Raw genomic sequence first — 6,000 nt, 5'->3', positions numbered from 1 at the left:
CAATTCACTTGTGTGATGTACTGGTGACTAGAGCCATGAGTCTGAACCCCAACAGGGAAGGGAAGGGAGCAACTTATCGGTAAAAGGAGGAAGTAGAACAAACCCAACTTCTAGTTTTAACTATTGATCTCCCAGCTTGTTATGCAATTAACAGAGAGTGAAATTCTGTCACATACAAATTAATAATTTATATGATACTGGAAAACATTGGCACACCTACCTGCCAGAGAGCAAGGACAACTGCTTCAGTTTGTTATCGGTTAGGAGAAGCCAATTGTAGTTTCACCATCTGCAGCCCCTTTAGCCAAGTTGCAATATAGGGCTGGCATTTCCAATGGTTGGCCAGGTTACCACTGTCCTCAGCTGCTTTGTCCAGTTAGTATGGAAATATCAGCTAATGTGCTGCTCACAGATATATCAAAATGATGACTGATACATCAGACAGAATGGCCAGCATTTTCATCTCCTTTCCCACTAAATAGCATGATACAATTGTCCAATGCCATGCCACTGCTACATTTTCCAAAGCACAAGGGTCACCAGTGACTGCCATGTGCCCAATCTGAATCCCATCCTGCATGTCAGTAAATAACCACAATGTGCCATTGCAGACAGTCACCAGACATCATCACTGAGCTTAAGGTATTAAAAAATAATTACTTTCCCTCTATAGGTCCCTTCTATCACATATTAAATCCTATGCAAGAAGGCAGACGGGCAGAATCCTTATCTATATCAATGTTGTTGTACAAGTGAACAGTAGAAGGTACAAAAGGACAGTTGATCTGCCCCCTTCCACACACCATCTGCTATTGGCCATCTGCTGTGGAAGTGCCTCATCTGGTGAGACTGGAAATTTGCTGTGTGCTGAATATCCATTCTACCACTGCAACAGGTTGTGCACACATAAAAAAATTAAGAATATTTCAAAGTTGCTGTCAGAACATGAATATAGAATAACTTATTAAGAAATGTATTGAAAATATAAGCCACAGTGAAATGATACTTGTGTGGTTTCCATTCCAATAGTTTTCTAACACAAAACTTATTGATAACTCAGTAGTGTAATAGAATTGATATTACACCAATTGTGCAGGATCTAGGGCCCAAATTTGGCCAGTAGAGATTCCTGGCATACTCACCAGAGGTGCACCGCTTTTGTACACCAATTAGGGGGCCAAAAAGCTTCAGACCGAGTTTGGCCGCTCCCTAGCCTCTCCTCGATGGTGGCACAGCGTGGCCACTGGATTCGGGGGCGGAGCCAGGTCCCAGCGCAGAAAACAGTGCCGGGACCTCTGCACATGTGCGCTAGAGTGTGCGCACATGCGCAGTAGCTCCTCGCCCCCATTTCTGCATGTGCTCTGCAGGCTGTGTGGGAGGGGCCCGAAGCACGGCGCCCCTATCCCTGGCCGAATGGGTTCCCTCATCGGCGGTCCGCTGAAGGTAAGACTTCTATTTTTTATTTGTTTTGTTTATTTATGGATTGATTATGTGATCCATTTTTCATTTTGCTTTCTGGGTTGCACGAGATCTCTTGAGACCCTAGTTTAAATTCACTAAAGAGATTCTGAGCTTTGAGTTTCAACTGCACATGTATGCAAGTTGAGTTGCAGGCAGTAGGAGGTTGAGGGTATATCACTGGGAGCAGAACTACACAGTGAGAAAGAACTGTTGACAGCTAAATCCACAAGGACTTCTCCAGGTGATCTCCTCATCAATAATGCTGGACTTGGAGTGTCGGCCAGCGGGGAGCGGAGCGGCACGGCATCCCCCGGGTTTGAGACAGTTCGGAGCCGGCAGAGCAGCGAGTGAAAGCTGCACACGTGTAGCTCACCGACCTCAGGGTCCCGACTCACCGACCGCAGAGCCTCGCCAACCTCGGGGGGGCCTTGCCGATTCGCCGACCTTTTTATTTGTTATTGATTGATTGCTTATTACTTTGGTCTTGGTGCTTTAGGTGCAGGGTTCCTTCAATTTTTTATTAATTAATTGCTTATTACTTTTTGTGCTTTGTTTAGTGCTTTGTAAGTCTTGGTGCTAGGTCCAGGTCCTCTCAGCTTCCTTGTATTTTTTATTATTGAATGTTTATTTTTGTGCTTTGTTTAATGCTTGGTGCTTTAAATGTACTTACCTGCGCTGATTTCTTAACTCTCCACAAGGTTTTTCTGTGCGGCCACAAGTGGCCACATACGCTGGCCTAAGTTAGTTTGGAGTAACTATTAGCTGTCCAAACTAGCTTAAATGGCCAAAACAGGCGTAGGTGGCTGGTAACGCCCCCTTTTGGGGAAAAAAACTAAACTAAAAAAAATCCTAACTCACTCACTTACACTGGTGCAAATTAAATGTGCTGAATTGCGATTTTTAAGATACTCCAAAAAAAATCAAATTGCTCAAAAAAAATGGAGCAACTCCTGGCCAAATTTGGACCCCTAGTGTGGAGTCTAATTAGTATACTCATGTAAATTTGGTGCAGTTTTCACACCAGCATCAATAAGGGGGGTAAAATCTGATTAACAGAAATAAAGTTAATTATAAACCATGATAGTGACAGTCAAAGGTAACTGTGATAGCACACCGATTGCAGGAATACAGTAATAGCAATGATGCAGGGTATGAGTTTCCTCCGAGCTTACATTCGTGATTCGTGGACTTTTCTTTTTCAGATGGTTGTCTCTTGCAGAATGTAGTGGTAGCAGCAATATTGTGATCAATTTTCTATACAATGACATTAGAACTGAGAGTCAGTTCTTTAATGAATGGAGGGGAGTCTAAAATGACAAGAAATAAAACAAGTGCTATGAAGAAGGTTTTGTGGTAAGTCTTCAATTTTGGCATTTCTTTTTCAGTTACATGATTGCTTTTGCTTTTTCATACATAGATATCCATTAGAAAGGTTACATTAACATATATATAAGGGTAATTCATCACATCTAGCAAGGAGCCCCGCTGGAGGGGAATGCAGGTCAGAGAATTGACACTTCAGCATTATAGCCCTGTTTCAGGTCCATGCTCCCTCGATGTACAGGGGAGCATGGGATTGGTGCATTTACAACAATATAATGGTGGATTATTCCAGTTCACACTTTCAGGCATGGAAATTTGCTTGCTGGAAGCACAGACTGGGAGTTTAGACACAGAGTTGGTGACACCGAAGATTTATCTTCCATTATTTTAATGGTTGGGAAAACCTGCTGACCTACATCTGTATTGCTGATATGTAGAAAAATTGTACGTTAGTATATACATTTTCGGCCATGAACAAGCCAGAATTAAAATTTGTGTGCTACAAAATTCGGGTGTTAATACTCTGGAGTAGATTTTATAAATTCACACTCATGGCTTGCATCACCGCACAAGGAGTATAAATTTGTAAAATCTACATAGTAGACCAAACGCTTGAGTTTTTCAGCACATGTTTTAATTTTGGATGACTTGTACCAAATATTTCTGCTAATATGCAGCTATTCTGCAGGAGCGATATGACTGGTGAGTAGCCTCGCCCCACTGATTATGTATATTAAATAATCATGGGCAATACTCCTGTGATTTCCTAATGTACGCAGCAGGCAGGGCTCCTTGCTAATTGCATGTATTGAAAAATTGAAGATGACAGCTCAAAGTGCATTAATCTGTGAACTTATTTGGTTACTTCAATTTTTACTCACCAAAAATCCACTTACATACAGTTCCTCTCACTTAAGAGATCAAATGCTTCATTTCTCTCTGATTATGTCGAGGCCTGACTAAACAGGTAAAACTTATTCTGTTGAGGATGTTGAGTTCAAATTAGAGCAAACCAAGATCTGAGAATCAACTGCTGAACTACTTGAGCTACCAGTTTGCCCTGCCTTTTTACCCTTTCACATATCAATAAAGATCTAAAGTACTACTTTTCCAATGTTCCAATGCACTGGTCCAAATATTCTCAAAAATACAATTTCTTATGATAAATTAAGGAACTCCATAATAGCCATTTAATTATGTTTGTCAGATGTGATAAACAGTTCACAAGGTTATGCTGTGTGGTGGTCTGGTACTCATACAATACACATATTGGATTTTTCTAAGAGTAATACTGATAAGGGACAGTTCCCTGTGGACTGAGGGTCTTTGATGCTTGAGTCATTTCCTTTAGCTGTTGTATTTCAATGCGATACGAGTCCTTTCCAAAATACTCACCATCCCTCTGAATCTTTAGCAGTGACTTCATTAGCTTAGCCCTCAGGTTAGTTAGCAGGCAGTATATTCAGTGAATTGCTCCGACAGCAGAAATAAAGAACAGGATATTAGCACCATGAGTAGATTCAGCAGATTTTGCCATTTACTGCAAATTAAGGAATATCTTCTTAACCAGTTGCCACCTTAAGCAAAATCTTGATTAACTAATATATTTTTAATTATTTTCTTGCTATTAGACACATTTTTGTTCGACTAGGAATTTTAATGGCAATGTCAGAGAGACTGCAGTGTAGGGACTAGTTAGGAACAAAAAGTAATGAGATCATAAGTCTTATAAATAGAGACATGGAGGTATATCTCCAGTAATGCTAAATCAATACAAATCATTGGCTAGGCTGCAGTAAGAATATTGTCTGCATTTTGGGTGGCTTACTTTAGGAAGGATGTCAAAGCCATGAAGAGAATACAGAAGAAATGCACTCAGATTATATCAGGGATGAGAGGCTTTAGTTATGAAGTGAGACTACAGAAACAGGAGTGCTTTTCACTGGAACAAAGAAGATTAACAGGAGGTCTGATAGATGTGTTCAAAATGTTAAGTAAGTAAAAGCTATTTCCACTGCTTAGTGAATTGATAATTAGAGGACATGAATTTAATATTATTACCAAAAGTACAAAGAGAATGGTTTGGAGCAAACTTTTATGCAGAAGTTTTTAAAGACATGGAATGCTCCACCAGAAATAGTAGTGAAATCAAATTTTAAACAGCTTTTAAAAGAGATATAGATAAATATATTTTTTTAAATTTTTTTAAGGATAGAGGAATGGAACTAAACAGATGGCACCTTCAGGGAGTGGCACATGCACAATAACTCACATGGCTTTGCTGTAAAATTCTACAATGTTTTTACAGAAGCCAGAGTGGAAGAGGTGGTGACACCACTTCTGGCAGCCTCCCTTATACAAAAGCAAAATACTGCAGATGCTGGGAATCTGAAATAAAAACAGAAAATGCTGGAAATACTCAGCAGGTCAGGCAGTATCTGTGGAGAGAGAAACTGAGTTAACATTTAAGGTTGATGACTCTTTGTCAGAATTGGAAAAAGTTTGAGAGGTAACAGGTTTTTAAGCAAGTCATCATCATCATCTGTGATAGGGTGGAAGGCAGAAGAGATTAAGAGACAAAATGGATAAAGATGCAAGACAAAAGGAGATGGTATTGGGACAAGTTAAGAAACAAAAGATGAGTCTAGATAGAGTGTAAATGGAAATGGCAGAATCATCAACAGCTGCCATGGGAAAGAGAGAAAAAATAGGGGCAGGGATTCTTTGTTCTGTTCTTTCCCCCCCTCCCCCTTTCCCTGCTCCTGCACTTGCTTATTTCAGACCATAACCCCTGCCCCAATTTTTTTCTGTTTTTTTTCTCTCTTTTTCTAGTTCTGATGAAGGGTCATCGACCTGAAATGTTAACTCATTAGAGTATTTCCAGCATTTTCTGTTTTTATCACAGCCTCTCTTACATTGTCATGTTGCTGTTGACTTCACAGTAGTAACAACCCATCAATGTTAATGCAATATTAAGCTGCATTTATATTGGTCTTGTATCACCAGCTTCCAATGCACAGGCTCATGCAGCCGGCAGTTGCAAAATGAACTCATTGACAGTTAAGACCAACGGCCAGGAAGACCCATTGTTCAGCATCTTTCCTGCTGCCACCAGTCTATCTAACCCCAGTAAAATGCTGTTCTGACAGCAGTGCAAGGAAAATGTATTTGAAAATATTGCAGAATATACAAAATAAAGTGTCAAAAATAAATTTG

The 6,000-nt window shown here is 40.1% G+C and overlaps 1 long non-coding RNA gene across 1 annotated transcript in view; it reads left to right on the top strand.

Moving 5' to 3' along the window:
* The first annotated feature begins 2,667 nt into the window (after positions 1-2,667).
* LOC139280126 (uncharacterized) overlaps positions 2,668-6,000 on the top strand; it is a 56,056-nt gene continuing 52,723 nt past the window's right edge. Inside the window, exon 1 of the long non-coding RNA XR_011596627.1 lies at positions 2,668-2,814. This is a non-coding gene — a long non-coding RNA (uncharacterized lncRNA). The remainder of the gene's footprint in view (positions 2,815-6,000) is intronic.

The sequence above is a fragment of the Pristiophorus japonicus genome, chromosome 14 (assembly GCF_044704955.1).
Source record: "Pristiophorus japonicus isolate sPriJap1 chromosome 14, sPriJap1.hap1, whole genome shotgun sequence".
NCBI classification, from domain to species: domain Eukaryota; kingdom Metazoa; phylum Chordata; class Chondrichthyes; family Pristiophoridae; genus Pristiophorus; species Pristiophorus japonicus.
Note: the sequence above shows the minus strand (reverse complement) of the source record. Positions and strands in the feature narration are given on the sequence as shown.